Source organism: Phasianus colchicus, chromosome 6, assembly GCF_987193195.1.
Source record: "Phasianus colchicus chromosome 6, bPhaCol1.hap1.1, whole genome shotgun sequence".
Lineage (NCBI taxonomy): Eukaryota > Metazoa > Chordata > Aves > Galliformes > Phasianidae > Phasianus > Phasianus colchicus.
The window spans coordinates 15,829,467-15,850,278 of NC_143441.1; the positions used below are offsets into that span (position 1 = coordinate 15,829,467).

A 20,812-nucleotide genomic window follows, 5' to 3' on the forward strand; every position below is an offset into this window, starting at 1 on the left:
TAATGTAAACCTGAATATTTTATCAGTAAATATAAGGGAGGAAGATACTGCAGTGCTAGAGGGAAAAAGAGAAAGAAAAGCTGTTTGATATCACCATGTAGTAGATTTTCGCAGAAAGGATCCACATAAGAATAAGTGGCAGAGGGCATTTCCCTCATGCACTTCAGATTCAGTATCATCACTCAATAATCTATTTGCGCAGGTTGTTTTGAATAGAGTTGCAGAGGGCTCTGTGTGATGTTGTGAATATACAATCAGCTTTGTTAAGCTCTGAGCCTCCAAATAAGAGGGAAAAAACCCCACACAACACTGTGGTATGCAAATACTGTATCCTCTGAATCACATTTACTTTGCTGATGGCGAGCAAGGAGAGAAAGGGCCAATTCTTCCTGTGTTTCCTCATGAGGTAGCAAAAATCCTGCACTGCAGTTCTCCCATAACTTGCAGACAACTGTGCCAAATGCTGGGGTGACTGCTGACTCCAAAGAAGAATGCAAGAGTAAAAAAAGCCTTCAGATTAAAGTTTTATATACATACACACAAAAGATTCTTAAAACAAAGATTGCTTCTAGAAGCTATTTATGCTTTACAAAAGGCTGATAGATACTGCTTTGTGTTCTCCCATCCAGATAAACACAGCGTGTCAGTCTACAAACATCGCTTTGAAAGACCTCATAACACACGCTTTGATTTAGCAGAGCAGTTAAGCATGCAAGAGCCCATAGGTACATACATAAGCAGTGGGTTTGTTATTGAAGATGAAAAGGATATACAAGTGCTTTGCTGAACTACAGCTATAGTGAATTCTTTTCAGAAACTGGTGCCTAATAAGAACAGCAAGTGATCTTTTTCTCTCCATTCCACCCCCCACCTTAGTCAGGATTTATCACTTAAATTACAGCTTAGTAACTGGTACGTCTCTGACAGATTTAAACTTTTACTTCATATGACTAATTTGTACATAGCTTCTACTATTGTCCTTTTCTAAATGACATCAGGGTTTTTTTTTTTTTAATTTTTTTAGTGTTCTTTTTTTTTTTATCACTACACGTGGGAGGGAAGGAAATAAATGGTCACAATTTTCTGGCTTTACTGACTTCTTCCTTAACTGTAGTTATCAGAAAGGTTTGCAAAAATAACTATCCAGGCCACCGGTGGTTCAGAACTTCTTTGCTCTAGCTGTGCTTTGACATATGCTATGGGTGTTCTTCAGCTAAAGGTGTTTTCTTCCTCCAGACTGTATGATTGAAGCCCATGAGCAAGCAAAGAACCACCACAGTTACTGAACAGTAACCATTAAGGAAGCATCATGGTTTCTGTTCTCACATCAGAAGATGACAGTAAAATAAGGTGTTCCATACAGTACATCCAAAAGTTCTGAAATGCATGACTTGCTCTTAGAGGTCTAAGCAATGCACAGAATCTGCAAGGGCTGCTGACTTACCAGGAAGGGGGTTTGGAGTATATCACTGTATGTCATGCTCAGAGTTCTATGTGAACATTTGTTCCCATTATGGATAACTCTTTTTTTTTTTTTTAATTTATTTAATTAAAACACAGATTTAAGGTAAGTAGGAGCTTTCACCACCATCCTGTTAGACATTTCTGATGAAATTTTACCCCAGAACTGCTGCATCCAAGTATAAATCTATTTAGAAGGGCTTCACTTGCACACAAGTAGTTCGTTTTGAGGAATTTTTTGTTGGAGATATGCTGTATCAGTAGTGATTTCTCACCTTCTTCCTTTCCCAGGTTTGTGATTTTCCTTCTTCACTGTAAAGACTAAGGATAGCAATGTGGTTTCTTATGTTCTTTTTCAATTTCTCCCTGGAAATTACCAGGTGAGTTTCAGTAATTCACCTTGTGAAATCCTCACAGGTTTTTATTTTTGGTGCCAACCACTCTAGTACAAGAACATTTGCTCAGACACAATCAAGAAAAAGCAGGTGATGATGCATCTGCAATGGAAATATCTGCTTATGCACTGACACAATGTAACTGAAAGATGCATTGAAAGTGATGTGACTCAAAGTCTCTCACACTACAATAGTGCAGCTGGTGAAATGGAAGGGCTAAAGCTACACTATGAGACCACAAAGGAAATTGTTCCCAATAAAAAACAGAAAGAAAGACTGACAGACAAGTCATTGTGTTGTCTGATTTGGATCCCTAGGAGCATTATAAATGGAATCAGCACTAACAGAAGTAGCAGACATTTCATTATCTACAGACACCAGAATCAGAAAAGGAAGGTGTATTTGGAAGGAAACCAACAATTAATCAGTTCTCCCAATTTAGACAGAGCCTTGGAATAAGTATCTAATGAGAAGAAGAATGAACTTTTGGAAGAGACAGCAAAAAGTTGACATTAATATCAACTGCCAAAACTGCTTTCTGAAGTTCTCTGACCCAATGAAGCAGCTCAGTTATGCCTCAATGTAAAATAACCCAGTCTTCCCCCAGACCACCTGTCATTCTGTTTCTAAGTTCATTAGCACAAGCAAGGGAAATCTGTGCTTCATTTCAGCAACACAAGTCTCTGCATGACTGAGACAGAACGACCAGCAGGTGCAATAGGACAGGCTCATGGCTCCTAAAAGCTGTGCTAACTATTCATCACTGAAATGTTTACTCAGCCATGGCACAAAAAGTCTTACTGAACTACTTATAACCACTTGAATATCTTTATAAGTTAAATAATCAGATGTCATCAAAATGCAAACAAAAAAAATGGACGCTCTCACTAGAGTTTGCATCTTACTTTTTCCTTCCTCTCAAACCTCTCGAAAAACACTTGACAAGTTCTGATGCGATACAAATCTTCCTCCTCCCAGAAATGTCATCAAAAAGATTAAAACCCAAAAATAACTGTCCAGTTTTATCTCTTTTAGATTATTAAAGCTGGGACCAATTTTGGCTTCAGTTGGTTGTGTGAAAAGATACTTTCAGGAAGCCTTGAGTGAGGGATGCTCTATCTGAAATATTCAGTAAGAGACTGATATTTTTGTTTTTCTCAATATCTTTCTTCACCTACAGTGATGACTTCGTTGAACCTAAATGAATTCCTCAGGTATCATTCCATTCTCAATAAGGCTTTATCTGGCAAGGCTACTGCATACCCTTTGCCTCTTAGACAAATTTTTTTTTTTTTTTTTTTTTTTTTGCATCCTTTTATCCCAGGTCTGTTTTCCCAGTGAAATATGGGTGGGCAAAAGATTGGTAAGCGTAGCCTAGTAGATCTCAAATTCCTGTCTGGGATGGGATATTGAAAAAAAAAATGAAAATAAAAGATCGTAGAAGTTTCATTCCCAGCATCGCATTTTGATGCTTTTTCTCATATTCACCCAGGACTGGAGGAAGGTTGCGGTGAGTCACTTTGGTAGGGCTGGAGCCTGGTTCCCCAAACAAAGACCTCTGAAAGACTTTCTCAGCTCCAAGATGCTGCATCCCACTGTCATTGTGCTAGCTCCCACTTCACCTCTACTGCAGGCAACTGCAGGATGATGAATGCACAGTGCCTGAATTTTCCCCTTTCACATTCACCAAAACTGCAAAGAAAAATCACACATTCCCTTTGACTAGCTTGATGGTAGTTGCAGAAATCTACAGTAAAGGCACAGTAAGACACAGACCATGGCTGACAACTTTTCAAACCACCACACCATGAACACAGACCTGTGTAGATCTGAACCTACACAGTTTGCTCATCAGCTGACAGCTTTCTGTGGCAGTTTTCAACCCATTTTGGTAAAGTGCAGTTTTTCATTCAGGGGAATGCATACAGAATACCATGTTGACTTGCATATATCCACCTTCTAAAATACACACATCTTTGATTTATTCAAGAGGATTTCCCAGAACTATCACGGTTCCTCTGCTTCTGTTCTGTGCCAGAGTGCAGATGGCAAAATGAGAATAGCATAGAGAAAGAAGGTCAAGCCTTGCATCAAGTTCAAGAATACACTTTTGCAATTGGTTGAAGTAGTTTCTCTTTTCCACTTGAATTTGTCCATCCATGCTAAAGCTTACTAAACAACTATACTTGAAATTAACTTTATGAAGTCTTTCATACTTTAAGTATTAGAACATCAATTCAATTAAATAATGACAGTCAATATAACATAATCGTAGAGTATTCCTAGTTGGAAGAGATGTACAAAGGTCTACCTCCTGGCTTTTCTCTACATCTTCTTAAGGGAAGAAGAAAAAAATCTTCTGTTTAAAGATGTAAACCTAAGATATATTTATATACATTCAGCAAGTTGATTTTTACCTAAAGACAATCTTCACCCAGTTGTCTCCTCAGCGAGTCTTATTGTTTTTTTCCCTACTATAAAATAGATAGGTTATAGAGGAAAAAAAGTGAAAAGTATAATTTTCAGTGACAGAGCCAAAGCCTTAGTGACAGATCTCTAGGAACCCTGAGCCTGAAATTCTGTGAAGTGCTGATAAAGAATAGAAAGGATCATATCCAGAAGAGATTTAAGACATTATCAGACACTACAAAAGTGTAATAATCAGAAGGAAAATATCTTGGCATTTTTTTCAACATTTTTTTTTCCTTAAAGTAAATAAAATGCTGATTTCAGAAGATAAAAGCAGAGAATTATTTAAAAGCAACTAAAATTAATATTTTTGATACTTTTAAACCATGCATGTTGATATGCTTTTTTCTACCTAAATGAAAAAGTGGTGAAGAAATGAAAAAGAATAAGTGCTTATTCATAGCAAACATTTTTTCCTTGCCCCTGGTACCTATACACAATCACTTTACATTAGGCTTGTATAATTAAAGTCCTAGCCTCTCATTAACGTGCAAGTGGTAACTCCAGTGTTCAGATCCCCTGCAGAGATATTCAAATGAGGAAAACCAGGCACTTCTTAATTTCCTTCCTCAGAAGCACCTCATTTAAATAGTAAGTAGGGCATGCCCAAAGATGATGTCCTCAATTACAAAGTATTTAACATATATCAACAAATTCACACTCAAAATGATTTGAGTCTACCAGTATAGAAGCTCTTTCTAACGTAATTTATAGTAGCAGCTGCAAAGACATACATTTAGGGGAGATGGTAGCATAGGTCCTTCAAGCTGAATGCACTTATTTCATCATTCACTGCAAAAACAAACATTTAATTCACTGAAGGATGGGGTTTTGCTTTACTCTTGCCAGCCATCATTGAAACAGCTGGCACCTTGAATTATTTGCTCATACACAAATAAACGAAACTGCCAAGCCATCAATTTGAAGACGTTTCTCCTGAGCCAGCCAAACTGTTCAAACATTTACTACTGGTGGATATTTATGAGCCATTTACACCCACTTCAGATTTAAGTTTGCTCATTATGGCGGTTGTCCTTAACATGTGTCTTCTAAGTACAGAAAATTAAATGAAAAGAAACTATTACAAAAATTGCCATTATTAAATTGTGAATGAAAAACAAGGTGATACAGGGAAGGGACCAAGTTGGTCTGCAATCAATACTGTACCTTTTTAAAGTGTTTGTTAATCTTTGTTAATCTTTCAGGATGGTATTTTCAAATCCTGGATGCAGAATTGAGTAAATATCACCAACAAACTCTACAGTGATGACATAACTTAGTCTTATAACCACAAGCCTCCTCTAGTGGCAGAGAACTAGTTTATGAGCCAAACCAGTGGTGTTTTAGATCTGTAAAACACTCCAAATTTACAGCCTAACCACAGTAATCATAGGTCCTTTTTGTGTTATACAGATGTAGTGCAAAATTTTCACTATCGGGCCTCAGCTAATGCATTCAGAGTGCAGCTGAGTCCAGGCTCAAACCATTAGATCTAAATTCTTGCTCCTGCACCAGATCAAACAATCTGTTACTTAACCTTCATGCCTTAGCTATGTCGTACACCAAAAGAATCCAACTCCTAGAGAATCATAAAGAATTCTGCTCTCCTGTCCCTCTTCCCATGCACCACTGCATTATCAAGTCTTAGCCTTGCAGAGGAGGGACTACTGTTATGGATGCACTGCTACACACCAATTACACTCTAGACTCATAGAGCAAAAACCCTGGAAAAACTGTCTATTCCACTCATCATGCACTAACATTTGAAAACAGCAGAAGCCTCCATAGGCTTTTTAGGGATCAGCGGAAATGAATCTGAATATCATATCTCTTAAGTTCTTTCGAGTAATCAGAGATGAAAATGTTGCATTCATTCTGCAGCATTGCAATGTGCATTTTGATGCAGGGTAAATTAATTGTCTTAGCTAACTTTCTCCATTTACTTCACAATCTTGTTAATTAGGCAGATCTGTGCCTTAGTATGATCCTGTTTCCTTCAGAATAAGTTTCCTTTGTTTTTAAAAGAACTCATTGAGCATACAAATATGTACAAGATGCTGAGAAGTAAATCTAGACATCCGAAAGGGAAAAAAAACACCACCACAATAAGAGGCAATATTTTCACCCTGTCACTGGCACAGCCCCATTGACAGCATGGAAAGTGCTGCCTGCACCAGTGCTGCATAGTGCCTCCTGCCTTCATGTACATCTCTCCACTTCATCTTCCAGCCTGTAGGTGGATTCAGAAGCCCAGCACAGCCATTGCTCCTCCTGCCTTCCCCAGCTGGGGAGAAAGAAGGAAATCTAAATCTAAGCCTGTACCTCAGACAGGAGGGAAGGTGATGAGCCAAGTGTAAGCCCAGAGCCAGCAAGTGAGAGGTTTCCTGAAGGAGCCCATTGTGACAGTGGATTTCTGTGAGCAGCCTCCAGAACAACCTCCTGTAACCAAAGCCAGTTCCAGAAGCCTCACAGGTTTGTGCCTCAGCTTATGCCTGTGGTTCAGCTCCCACTCCTCAGCCTCCATTCAGAACAAAGACAAATAAAGACATAGACGAGTCAGCCCAGCTTTAAGAACTGACTAGTCTTGCCAACCAGTCTTTAAGCAGGAGGAGACAAGGGGGGAACAAAAAGAAAACCCCAAAGCTCTGATGAACCTGTTAGTTTCTCTCTATGCTTGGCAAGCTTTACCTCACCTGCAAAAGGCAATACAAGAAAAAGAAAACATAACAAAATATAGCAGCTTCCCTACCCAGCTCATCAGCACCCAGAGAGCAAGACAGTATTTCACAGTATAGAGACAGCTCTCTACAAACTGACTTCTTCCATCAGCTAAGCTGAACGAGGGCACACAGGCCCTAGTTAAGGTGATGTAAGGGGTCTGCCACAGGCAAAGCCAGCAAATCATAGTTTCCTTACAGAGAGCAGCTGAAGTGAGAAACACTTGGGGTAATTTTACTTAGAGTACATTCAGAAGTATAACTCAAATGCTTGGAGCCTACCACCAAAAAGACCATAGTAAAGAGAAGCTTTCTAACATTGTAAAGAGATGCAAAAGAGGTTGCTGGGAAGTATTTTGTGCTTGAGGTATGTTACACCTTCCTTTTGTGTGCAGACATAAGAACACATGAGAACACTGTAATGCATTGAAGCATTAGTTTTATGTATCTGGGCATACTGTTTTATGATTTTTTTTTGCAGTTTCTTTTTAGTTATAACTATTCTATAAGATCTGCATTTCATCACATATTTATCTGAACATTACTTTATACTGCAGTTGTAGCAAATCTGTGTTTAGGAGGGAAAAAAATTTGCATTGTACAGCTGTTTAATTAGAGGTGGCATTGCCCATTACAAAATTACAATTAAATAATTAAAATATTATATGTTAAAACAGAATGGATTGTCCTATTTCTCAGGTCAGAAGTTAGTTAGGATTTGTTGGCTTGCTCTTAAAACCTGTATGTTCTGTCCCAGGAGGAGGGAGTAGCTGTGCTGCAAGTCCCATGCAGAGGATAAGCAGACTGTTCTGAAAGTAATCCAGGGGCAGATAGTGAGCTGCAGCAACACAGAATGCATGCTGATATGGACTGGCTTAGTGATAGGGATCAATATATTAGCTTAAAGATGAATATATTAATTTAGTAAAAGGAATCAACATGTGCTGATTCTAAAACTTTCCATTTCAGCTTTTCTTGATGAGTGAACAGCCTTGTTTATCTCAGTGATGCTGTTTGACAAAACCACTGAAGTCATCATAATGCTACTTTTATCTTTGCATCCAACAGGTACAAGGGCTTTTTCTTGAGTTCCACAAACTTTTTTTTGAGCTACAGTGCACCAAGACAGAAATTTGTTCATTTTAGCATAACAAGCAATAGAAATTTGGCCAATTTGTAGCTGGTTTTCTGTGGTTTGGCAAAAGTCACTGTCATGAAGCTGAAAGAAAAATAAAGGGGAAGAAGCAGGTGGTCATACGACCACCTCAGATGCAACCATGCGTGCCCAGGGAAACATCAGCATATTTATTGGGTTCTTGGAAAACAATGAACATGTATGTCAATGTACTGCATATGTATTTGTATGTATTAACTTTTTAAATGCAGAACTTGAACTCTGAGACCATGCACTTGATTTATTGAGTCACCCAGTACTTATCATGAGGAACAAAGGAATACTGGCTTTCTAACACCACACTGGGCTTGAGATGATTTTAGATAATACAAGAGGACAACGTACATATGTATCTGAAAGAGTGGAGGAAATGCAGCCTAGACTGATCATCTATCTGATCGTGGGTATTTCAGAAGCAGAAGACAGCAAGGCCATGATCTCTCCAGCCTTCTTCCATAGGAGCATAATAGTGACATCACATTAGCCTGGGAGAGTTTCCCAGCCCCACATTGCTCCCAGCTCCATGGAGACTAAGAACAGTATAACTGTGCAGAAAGAAGCAGACCTTCATTCAGCATCCTTTCACCTTAAAAATACAATTCTGAATCAAGTGAGATAATTCACTACCTCCTGCTTTTATTTCTAAGGGATGAGCTGGAAACAGGTGACAATAGCCATGAAGATTGAAATAATCTGAAGATTTAAGGTCTGAATAACAGCAGATAGTTTTATTCATATTAGTATTTCTCACCCAAAAGCCAGAAAATATCTTTGTGATGGTCTTCTGCAGCTTGTGCACACATTTCTTAAAACCAGTTTGGTTTCTCAGTTATTTCTAAAGGTAGAATATCTGAACATACTTCTTACTTCATACATGAACATAGCTTCTTATTGTTTTGCCTTTCTAGTGCCTTTGTATGTATACAAAGGTTTTTGCTCTTCTCCAAAAGGATTCTAAGTATTTCTAGCAGTTGGGTTGCATCAACTGAAGTCTCAGCATGAAAAGATCATAATTTCCTCTTTGTTTGCCTAACGAAGACCTTGGTAAATCCAAGTCTTACTTCAAAGTTACAGAGCCATAAGTTCATAATACATAGATGCCAAACAAAACTGAATGGTCCATTGCATAAAATATAGTCCCACTTAAAAAGATGTTAACAAATACCCAAATAATAAAAGTAGAGTTAGACTTCACTGCGTTCATCCTGAACATGCCTAAATGCTTTAATCAATACCGGTTAAAAAAAAAAGAGAAAAACTCCGTAGCCACCTGATCCTTTCCTCTTCATGGAGAGACAGGTCATTTATCCAGACACAGAATTAGCAATTCCCTTTCCCATATTCAAACTCCCCTGTAGACAGCAGTGCTGACCATTCCTGCCATCTTTGTTTATGAAGAGCTACATGAGTGAGACTTGGGTTTAAACATTGATTCTGGTGCAACTACGCCTCCTGAAGACAGACAAAAAAGTGAAGTCTCCAGTCAAACCAGGGGGCAGGGTCAACATTAGTGCAGAATGTGTTGTCTCAATATTCTTATCATGGTGCCATCCCATAGCCTTGGCCAGATGACTTTCCAGTTACACTAGGTGTCCATGTTGGTGGCTTTATCAATGAGTTATTCACAGCCCAGAGAGATACCATTCATCTGTACATTCTCAAAGACATTAAAATGTAGAGAAGAATCAGAGACAAACTAGGGGAAGCAAAAGAAATGAAAATTTAGGAACAGTGAAGCAAAACAACTGCAAAATAAAGAATTACACCCTTTGCAAATGTATTTAGCCTAACACAAGTGCCTTGGGAAATAGTCCTGTTCAAGATGACAGCGATGCTTACACTGTTGATGCTGAATGTGTCCCTTCCCAGCCCCATTTGTGAGGAAGCAGGTTCAGCCACTGTTCAGAGCTCAAGATACACATTCTCTACAAGCTCGTTTCAGGGACTAAAACCTACTAGAATGTCAGTATTTATGGCGGTTCCACATATTTATGATCTCTAGCTCTATGACAACCTGAGTAAAGTCACTGCATTGATGTGTGAATAAGTCATTTCATAATCATTCTAAAGTTTCTCATTATGCACTAATCTGACTTCTAATCCCTCAGCCCTTCCTTTTCTCCCCTTCTTAGGGAAGCCGTACAGAATTATCAAGTATACCACCTTTTTTTAAAATGTGCTCAAAGTCAGATAAGAAGCACTCTGGCATCAGAAAAATTAAGCTATTTACAGTGAATATCCACAAATGAAGATAGTACTACTTTGATTATAATCTACATTAAAAGATCTATTTTTGAATAAAAAAAGCTGCCTTCTTAATTATTTTAAAAATCAAGGCATTATGCATTCAGTGTAGAAGCCACATTTGCATTGTTTCCTCGGCATGTAACTAAGAAAGCAAGTTTCCTGCTTCCTGATGAATATAAAGTCCATGATAGGTTTAAATCAGAAGTCTTTCCTCTTTGACTCTGAAGAGACTGGTTGGTTCTAGATGTATTACTTCCACTTATGATGATCAGTATCTCAGGAGTTTTGTAAGATGGGTGATTTGCCAAGGCTCATCAGCTACTGATTTTGCAGTACTCAGTAAATAATGTAGCGGTGGTTCTTATCCCTCACCATCTTCCATTAAAAGTGTGGCTATTTGTTTAATTAATTTGAAAAACAGAAGTATAGGTCATAACATCCACATAAGTCCAAGCATCTTAATCAGTCAGCCATGGAAAGAAGAGTAAACTTGGCTCTGGCAGAAAACAGTGGCTCATGGATAACATTTCAGCTTTTCTGGTTAATTATAGAAAGTACCAGGCAACGTTATATTAGGGAAGAAAGCATAATTACCATGAAATTCACTGCCCAAAAGTGTCAGACAAAGTAATAACTAGGATTATTTGCATGAGGAGAATGGGTAAATGGGTGACATGAGCAAATACCTTTATGAGACTTCTAAGCTAAGGTCCAAGTAGTGTGTTAGTCAAATATATGACTTTAGCATTTCAATATAGTGAGGTTGTTATGAGTGCTGGGTTTTACTGCACCACTCTCAGCCAAGAGGCACAGTCAAACTTAGAGCAGGGCAAATTGGAAGTTCAAACCTGCACACACACGGGCACCACAAAAGAAAGCAGAATTTGACAAGACTGTCTAGGTTACATTACATATATAAACCAAAGATGAAAAATAACTTCTAGCTTTAAAGGCTAACTTATATAAATTAGCCAGTCTGGAGTAAGTACCAAAGTACAAAATCATTCAGCCTCTCTTCACCTCTCAGCAGCATTAGCAAATGGGCTGTAACAACATAGAACATATGGCAGCATTAAAGATCTAACCTTCCTGCTCTGAACTGACCAAAATCTTTCATGAAGACCTTGAAAAACATGGTGACATCCATTTTGACATACCTGAGACTCAAATACTGTTTTGTATGTCCCTTCAAAATACACCTCAGATGAACAAGAGCTGCTGATTCCCTGCACAATAGAGGTTATCTAGTCCCTGGGAAACCCTCTACAGATATCCACAGAGACAGTAAGCAAGATAAAGAAGAGGTAAACTAGTTCATCATAGCAGGGGACAAGAGAACTTTAAGAAATGAAACTACTGATACTGTGGCCCTCATTTAAAAAAAAAAAAAATCACAAGAAAGATGCTTGATTTCTTGGGATTGGAGAGGGACTCGATGTTTGAAACTAGAAACCTCAGAACTTTTCCTCTGTCTGCTCTAGCTGTCTCCAAAAAGCCAGTGGCTCAGATAACGAACACAATGACTTTTAAGATTTTTTAAAAAGACTACATGCTTCAAGAGAACACAACAACCTTCAAGATTAAGAAGATGACATGCTTTAACAGGTATCAGATTTCCCTTTCACATGACAATGTTGTTTTCACTTCAGATAGCATTTCTGACAAAGTCTCACAGTCAAGGTCAGTGACAAAAATCTGAAGTGTGGGAATTACAAAATGAATAGAAAGATGGTCTAGAAAGTTTAAAACAGTTGCATGAAAAATATGTAAAGGGCTGAAAAGTCAGCTGCATCTTGCAAGGATGAAGGAAATGAAAGCATGGGTATCAAAAGAAAACATGCAGCAGAAATTTCAACGGTTTTGATCATTCAGAAGCTTAGAACTGACAGTGTTTAATGCTGATGGGCAGGTATGAAATCAGATTGGTAAGAAGAAGAGGATGCTAAGTAATAACACAGCTTCATGAAGAATGAGAAGTGAGAAGGGACAAGAGTCAAAATAGTGAAGACAAAACAATCAAGCAAAATTTTCTCTGGTGCAAACGTGTGGTACAAGCCCATGGAAATGAACATTGAAAATGAAAAGACAGGATTGAAAAAGGTAGGAAACAGACTAAACAGAAAAATTGCATCTTATTTTACTGGGATATTGCAGACTATGTCTGCATCCAGATCATGATAACGCAAAAGAATTTGATTCCCAGCTGTTCCCTGCCTGACACATACTAAGACTCCTGTCGCTCTTCCCAACAACACACCAAAGGAGCAGCCCTGGAAACCAGCCTTGGAGATGTAATATTATTGCTGCAATGCATTTCTTTCCACATTATTCCTATATCTGCATGAAATTTGTCACAGTGATTATAATTCTCAGATTTTGGTAGATTTATAACGCAAGGGTTTGTTGTAAATAGAAGTTTTTGATAGACAGGCATGCCACTTTTTTCCCCAATTCAACATTGGAGAAAGCACCAGATTATTTTCCTGAAGGATGATTGTGTGCTAAGAGTCACCCCTTCTGTGAGCACAAATAGAGGTAACTCCCATGGTCAGGTTCAAAAAAATCACTGCAATATCTTCTAATAGAAGTTCACAATTTGCTGTTTCTATGTACATTTCTGCCAGTAGATTCATTGTTTGAATATTCATAGACAAGAAAAAATGAAAGAGTGCAAACAAATGCAAAAAACATAATTTTTAAAGTGCAGCCACAGTCTCAGAATCTGGAACACGTACACGAGCAATGCTTGGCAAGAAATGTTAACGTGCTGCTGAGGGGACATATATTAACAGTATGGAACTCTTACCATGTGTCATCCACATGGAACGTGGATGGTGATATCAGCTCTCACAACCTGCTGAAAACTCGGCTTGCCTGAACTGTGTAAGAGCTAGCAACTAAAGAAGTCTGTTTTACATCTCATAATGCACAGTTTTCCATGTAATTACAGTGTAAGACTTTCCCTGAATTTGATCATTAAACTAATTCAGAATCAGATAAATCTTCATTTCATCAGCCTAAAGCTCGTTGCCAAGACTCAGTTCTGCCAAACCATCAAAATGCATCTTCTTGGAGCAGAAATCACTAGTCCCTCTCTGGCCTGACAGGTTAAGCTTATTATAATGAAGTTCAAAATAATTAGCCTGCCTTTAATTTTGAGCATGAACATAAACACAGACAACTGGAGCTTAATTATTGACCTGCTTACTCAGCAGCTGAGCCAAGTGCTCTCAAGGCTACTCTCAATACAGAGCTCAGGTAATTTGCTCAGGTAATCCCCACTCTGAAATTCAGCATCCTGTGCTTAAAATTAGGCTGGGGCTCAGTTCACCAAATTAGTACAGAGAGCAGCTGCACTCAAGAAGCTTGCCTCAGTGACTCCACAAAAAAAAATAAAAATCACATGATTTAAAGGAGCCAGACTTCATTTTATCTGTTCTTAAAAGAATCTACACCCTGCAGCATAAATTGTGGATTGGAACATAGAGGTTACATGCTGCAACTGACCCAGGCATTCTCTTTCAGGTGTGAAACTGAAGCCTTTTTACTGCGTAAGGCTAATTAATTGGAGCTAGAATTATTTTCCTAAGCTTTTTATTGCTGTTGCTCTCATCATAACCTTTCAATTTCACTAAAATTAATCTGAACAAAAAAATTGCTGCTGTTTGGCAGTGTAGAGGATTACTCATTTCTGTAGTTAGGAAAACAGCAGAAAGCTGTCATCCAATGAAAGAACCATGCTCTATCCATGATAGCAGAAATAATATTGTAATATAAGCCATCCTTAGCTTCAGTTAAATTCTCCTGAGAATGGGGATAGGCAGATGAAATACCTGTATCATTTAAAATCCCAGGACAAAAGGACAAAGTATGCATGGGAGAATGTTACTTACACAGAGTTCCATCACAATCAAAGTATTCATTTCTTCACATAAGGTTTAGGGAAGACATGCGAAGTGCTCCAATTAACAGCCCTTTAAGAAAACTGATGGTGAAGTTAGTTTACCCACAGACTCTGTTGCAAGCTCACAACAAACAAACCTATGGAAAAAATACTGGGCTGCTTCAAATTTACTCTCCAGCAAAAATGAAAAATAGAACTCAAGCCATTTTTGCATGTTGACTTATTTCATACTAGTTACCTTCCCAAGGGCTCAGTTTCTTTTCAGTTTAATAGCCATAATGTACCACAAGTGCTGAGAGTAAAGAAATCCTTTCAGTAACTCAGCAATAGAACAACATGTTTATAGCAAGAGTAAGTGAGACTGAGAGACTTGTTTAATATATTAAAAGAATTTTTGGTCAGAGCACCCCACAACTAAGTTGTGATAGCTCTACCAACCCTCAAAAACATCAGATATTCCTGGCCCTGCATTTAGAACTCCCTTGGAGATCACAGCTGTGCCCTAGCATTGCCTGCACGCCTGCTAATACTGGCCTCCAGAATATACTTTTTCCTCCCCAGACTTTGTGTAAACAGCTCTTGGGCCAGCTTGCACAACTAAGCAAAAATTCTCCTTACTCTATGGACACCAGGAGAAAGTGGATTATAGTACAGAACAAAGACAAAGCATTTCAACAGTCTGAATTAAGGATTGCTGCTCCCATAAATAAGGAAGGTTTTCTTAGATTGGGTTGAAAAGACCTGGCTTTACAACTAGGCAAAAAAAATTAAGGATAAACTAGTACTTAAATCTCCTGTGATGAAATACATACTCAAAAGAAAGAATAACAAATGCATTAAAAAGATTCTGAGAAGAAAAAAATTTCCTTATGTGCTTCAGCCTCTCAGCTACTTTCTGAGGTCAGTTCAATGCCCAATAGAATGAGTGGGCTGGGTAGCTTCTCTGCTTTAAGGATCCCTCCTTTTTCATTTTACCTGCCTGTTCTTACAACTTCACACTGAGAAGTCAGGACCTTCAGAGGTTCACAGACTGTTTCTTTCTCCCCGCCCCATGTTATTTTTCTACTGTATGCCTTTGTTGCTACAGAATTCAAGCTGCCTTTGCTGGCTTCTGGCCACCCCAAAACACAGTGGTGCAGTGTAGGAATAGCATCTTTTGAGAAGTAAGCAGTGATATGTCTGGGTTTGATTATGCTTGTTAAGTTTTTCACTTATAGCCTGTCTTCAAGTGTAAACTTAAGAAAATATTGACATGAAGATGAGGTACAGGCCCTACCTTACATCTCAATAAATTTTTAGTTTAAAAAAAAAAATCACAACCAGGTTTTTATGTTCTGATAACCCTTTCCATGGAAGTAGTAAAAAAATCTCGTGTTACATTATCTTACCAGGCATTTCATGCTTAGTTTTAAAAGATGGACAATGTTTCCATGGAGAATATCTGCACTGCCCCAAGGTCATGACAGCAATTCCTTCAGTGCCACCAACTGCAGACTGAAATACGCACAGATGCACTGTAACATAAGAATTACAAAAAAGAGCTGGTGTCTACCTTGCTACTGAACATCAGCATTGTCTGCCACTTTTCCTCATTTGAGCAGCTCTTTCTCCTTTCCTTCTCTCCATGATTTGCAAATACGCATCACTGACAGAAGAATGCCAGACTCCTTTATTTGAGAAACATGCACATACAGACCACACACACCTATGCCCACCTAAGTATTCAAGCTCAAAAACTCGAGTGAAAAATATATATAATAAAGTCCTAACTATATGTGTATTTCTCAAAATTATTTATTTTAAGAAGATCAGGGAATTTTAGGTGAGTTTTGAAAATTTGAAGTGCTTATTTATCTCATAGTTATAGACTTGAAACTGCAATCGCAGTTCCACTGCCATCAAAAACCTTTGTCCATGAAGTGGGTCATATGTCCTCTCTGTACAATTAACAAAAGTACAGTAAGAATAGTGGCATGATTAGGATGGTATTTTACAGGTTTATAGTTAGAAAGATTCATAGAATCATAGAGTGGCCTGGATTGAAAAGGACCACAATGATCATCTAGTTTCAACCCCCTGCTACATGCAGGATCACAACCACCAGACCAGGCTGCCCAGAGCCACATCCAGCCTGGCTGGAAAAAAACAACACAACACCCACAGCAGAAATGCAAGCTTTTTCAAGCACTCCCAAATTGAAATAAAGGAAAGCCAGGAGCAAAAGGACAATTTTGTCCCATTAAATCTGTACTGCAGAAGCCCTTAGATTATCACGGTGGAAAGAGACAATCAAAAATGAAATGCTCACCCATGTCCCAGGCTCACAGTACAAAACACCAAAAGGAGGGAGCTTCAGAAAGAGATCCTTCCCCAGTGGCAGTCAGCCCTTAAATAAGGTCTAGGAGAGGTGCAGCCAGGCTCCACCCCTTCTGGTAGCACAGATGAATTGCCTTCACCTGTGCTCTCATGGCTGACTCAGTGCTTGCCTCAGGTGATCAATCAGTGGTTCCGCCATGATTGAACAGTTCCCATACACCTGTCCCACCTTGTGTTCTGACACAAGCAATCTGGAGTACAATCCAGCATCCACTTTTGACTGAAGAAATGCTATTATTTCAGAAGCAGATACGTTTGGGTAACTTCAAAATGTGATCCCATTTGTATGTGAATCACATGAACACAGTGTCCTCAAGGTTAGCCAAGAAAATTACACCAAAATTACAAGAAAAAAAAACTACAAGAAAATTACTAAAAGTGATTGAAGGAGTGAAAGGATGTAAGGTCATACTAGTAATAAGTCACTGTTTAACAACGCTATGTTCATTATCAAGGACTACAGTTACTTCAACTTAAGTCATGTTTTAGATGCATTTCCTACAAGACGTGCCATTGCAACCAAAGCAGCCAGAGGCTTGAAATTATCACAGAAGTTTCTCTTAGCTCCAAGTCCAACTTGAAGATGATAGGCTTTTTCTACTGTTACACAGGCAAAAATAGAATTACTCTGTGCGATGATCCAAGGAACTTGGAAAGGGTAGTGGGATCTCTGAGGAAGCCTGAAAACAAAATCCAAACAAGTCAGTCAGAGTTCCTCCAATACCTCCTGCAGCCACCCAGTTGTGAGTACTGAAACTTAAAGAGCTCTCCACTATGCTTCTTCTGCTGTATGGGGGCATGGCATGGCAGCTAAATACTTGTACATATTTCTCTTTTTTAATGATACTAGCTGGCTATCAATTGGTGTTACTTTGATTATTATTGCAGTGCAGAAGCAAAATACACATAAAATACATTTACTGTGATTCCTGCAATTCGTATTTGGCTTGTAGTTTGATTTCAGTGAAACATATTTTCCAGTTATGCAGAATTCCACCAAACAATGCAATTAATGTCTGTCACACAGCTCAGGAACCATGACCTAATGATATCATCAGATAACCTCTCACTGACATCAGTAAGATCATAATTTCCTCTTCCAGAAGTGATGTAACGTTAAAAAGCACAGATGCTTTCAGTAACATTAACAAGCAAGGAAGTTTCTCCACATCCATATGCTACTCATCTCCATCATCCTCAAGGCCACCAGGGTGGAAACTTTGCATATTTGCTTTCATTGTAACCTGTGCACATATAAATAAATAAGCCCAAACTCATTTGTTGCCTAGTCTAGAAAAAGATGTGATTCTGTTTGCAAGGTTGTTCATTACATGTGACATCACATCTCAGTGTGTGAGACTTTTTTCTACATCAAGTTGACTAGTTGTAGTTTATTAGGGAAAAAATATATATATACATATATATATATAAATGCAAGTTTTAATAATCTACTGCAAAACTCACGAGTGGACCGTTGTAAGGGGATATCTCCAAATTTTTACACTGAGTTGTTAAAAATAGCACTTATACATAACTATATCCCTGGGAAAAGATAACACAAATATAAAGGAAAATTGGCAAAGCAGTGAGTGCATTGCCCTTGTCTGTCCTTCCCTAGGAGAATTAGGCTAAGACATTCTGATACATAAAGGAAGTTATAGGAGCATTTAATGGTTCAGTTAAAGTTCTATGCCTCATAGATATGCATTGGAATACCACATCAAATCACTGGCACAATGTAAATACTGATAAAGACTATCATTGAAACAAGCTATACACCGCTGTGCCATTAGTGCACTAGCCAAAGTGCAGCTGCTTTCTCAAGGAGTCACTGAAATAAATGCATACATTTATGACATTCCTAGTCAACCAACCAAGAAGGGGAGCTCTGAAGAAACATCATTTTATTTTTCAGTTATAATTTCGCTGACATTTTGAAAATTGTATGTTAAAAATCTCATGTTAAAAGTTCATGAGATGTCCAGACACAAAATGTTGTGTTAAATACACAATAGCAATTGAACATGATACTTCAAAGACACAAAATTGTAAGACTCATTATCTTTTGAAGGAGGATCCTATTAAACATATTAACTGTACAATTGATGTTACTGAAATTGATAGAAACTGCAGCATGGAAGGGATATGCATGGCAGACATGAATTTAGGGCCCTACGAAGAACTTAGAAAGAAACAAGACAATTCCCTGAAAAAGAGCAAGATTTTTTTTGTCATTGCCAGCAAGTCATGAGTGACATAAAACAGCAAGATTTTTATAGTAGAATTAGATATGTTTTAATCAGCAGATGTGCAACTCAAAGCTGTTCTTAGCCAATAAAACTTCATTTTTAAAAAGACTGCATTTTTCTAAAACACTTCGAAAAACTAAACCAAGGGTTCTTTGTATCATCCACAGTATACCTGTAACATAATTCTTCCCTGTAGAAATACTCTAAATGTATTTCCAATGACAAATATATCTCTGACTTAGAATATTAAGTCTATATTTTCAAAATGTACTAGCATTACTAGCAGCTCCTAATATTTCAAGGCAATATGAGTTTCAGAGATGTTGATACATATACTTTTGTAAAACTGTTTCCTTCAAGATATCCTACATGGACATCTCAAAAATGGCACATTTTAAAAGTTTAGATATAAATTTAGGAAGTTCATGAGATGTCCAGACACAAGAACACTTAACAATACGGGTAGCCACTGAGCAAGTTTTTCCAACACGCATTTCTAACAAGCAAGAACGCTGAACTGGTGGCATCAACTCTAAGAATCAGGAGATCGTTTCACCTTCAAAAAGTTCTGAATCATGGCTTCTGCCTACAGTCGCAGGAAGAAGAAGTTATGAAGCTGGAGTTGGTAAATACGTGTAGTTATTATTCTCATTGACTTTTAAAAAGTCATGGTGGTCATGTGAAGTCCCTGTTAATTGGAAAAAAAGGCAATGTTGTACCCATTTTTACGAAGGGTATAAAGGATGACCCAGTGAAATACCAACCTGTCAGTCTCATCTATGTGCCAGAAAGATCATGGCCCAGATTCTCCTGGAAGCTATGCTATGGCACATATAAGACAGGGAAGTGAAAACAGAACAACCAGTATTGCTTCACCAAGGGCAAGTCCGCTTGACCAACCTACTGGCCTTCTATGATGGTTTAATGGTATCAATGGAGAAGGAAAGAGCCACTGATGTCATCTATCTGGACTTCAGTAAGGCCTTTGGCATCTCCTATAACATCCTTGTATTTAAATTGGAAAGATACGAATTTGTTGGGTGAACTTTTTGATGAACAAAGAACTGGCTGCAGGATCAAACTCAGAGTGGTCAATGACCCTACGTCTGGATGGGAGATCAGTGATGAGTGTGGTCTCCCAGGTTTCAGTGCTGCGACCGACACTCTTTTATATCTTCATCAACGACATGCACAGTGGGATCAAGTGCATCCTCTGCAAGTTTGCGGATGACACCAAGCTGTGGGGTACAACCAACATGCCCAAGGGACAGAATGCCATCCAGAGGGATCCAGACAGGCTTGAGCAATGGGCCCAGGAAAACCAAGGTCTTGCACCTGAGTCATAGCAACTCCTGCTATCAGTAGAAGCTGGGGGATGTAAGAATTCAGCGCAGCCCTGCTGAAAAGGACTTGAGAGTTCTGGTGGACAGCAAGCTGGACATGAGCCAGCAATGTGACCTCAGCCCAGAAAGCCAACCATATCTTGAGCTGCATCAAAAGAAGTGTGGCCAGCAGGGCAAGGGGGAGTGCTCCTATGCCTCTACTCTGCACTCATGAGGCCTCACCTATAGTACTGCATCCAGATGTGGAGTGCTCAGTACAGAAGAGACAAAGACCTGTTGGAGGTCAGAAGGGGATAGACTCTTTAGCAGGGTCTGTTGCAATAGGAAAAGTGGAAATTGTTTCAAACTAAAAGAGGGGAGATTTGGGTTGGATATGAGAAAAAAGTGTTTTGTGATAATGGTAGTGAAACCCTGGGACAGGTTGCCCCAGAAAGCTGATGGATGCCCTGTCCTTGGAAACATTCAAGGTCAGGCTGG

The 20,812-nt window shown here is 38.6% G+C and overlaps 1 long non-coding RNA gene across 1 annotated transcript in view; it reads right to left on the reverse strand.

Annotated features, from left to right (window-relative positions):
- Positions 1-16,721, reverse strand: part of LOC149917453 (uncharacterized) — an 84,417-nt gene extending 67,696 nt beyond the window's left edge. Inside the window, exon 1 of the long non-coding RNA XR_016467451.1 lies at positions 16,676-16,721. This is a non-coding gene — a long non-coding RNA (uncharacterized LOC149917453). The remainder of the gene's footprint in view (positions 1-16,675) is intronic.
- Positions 16,722-20,812: the final 4,091 nt, after the last annotated feature.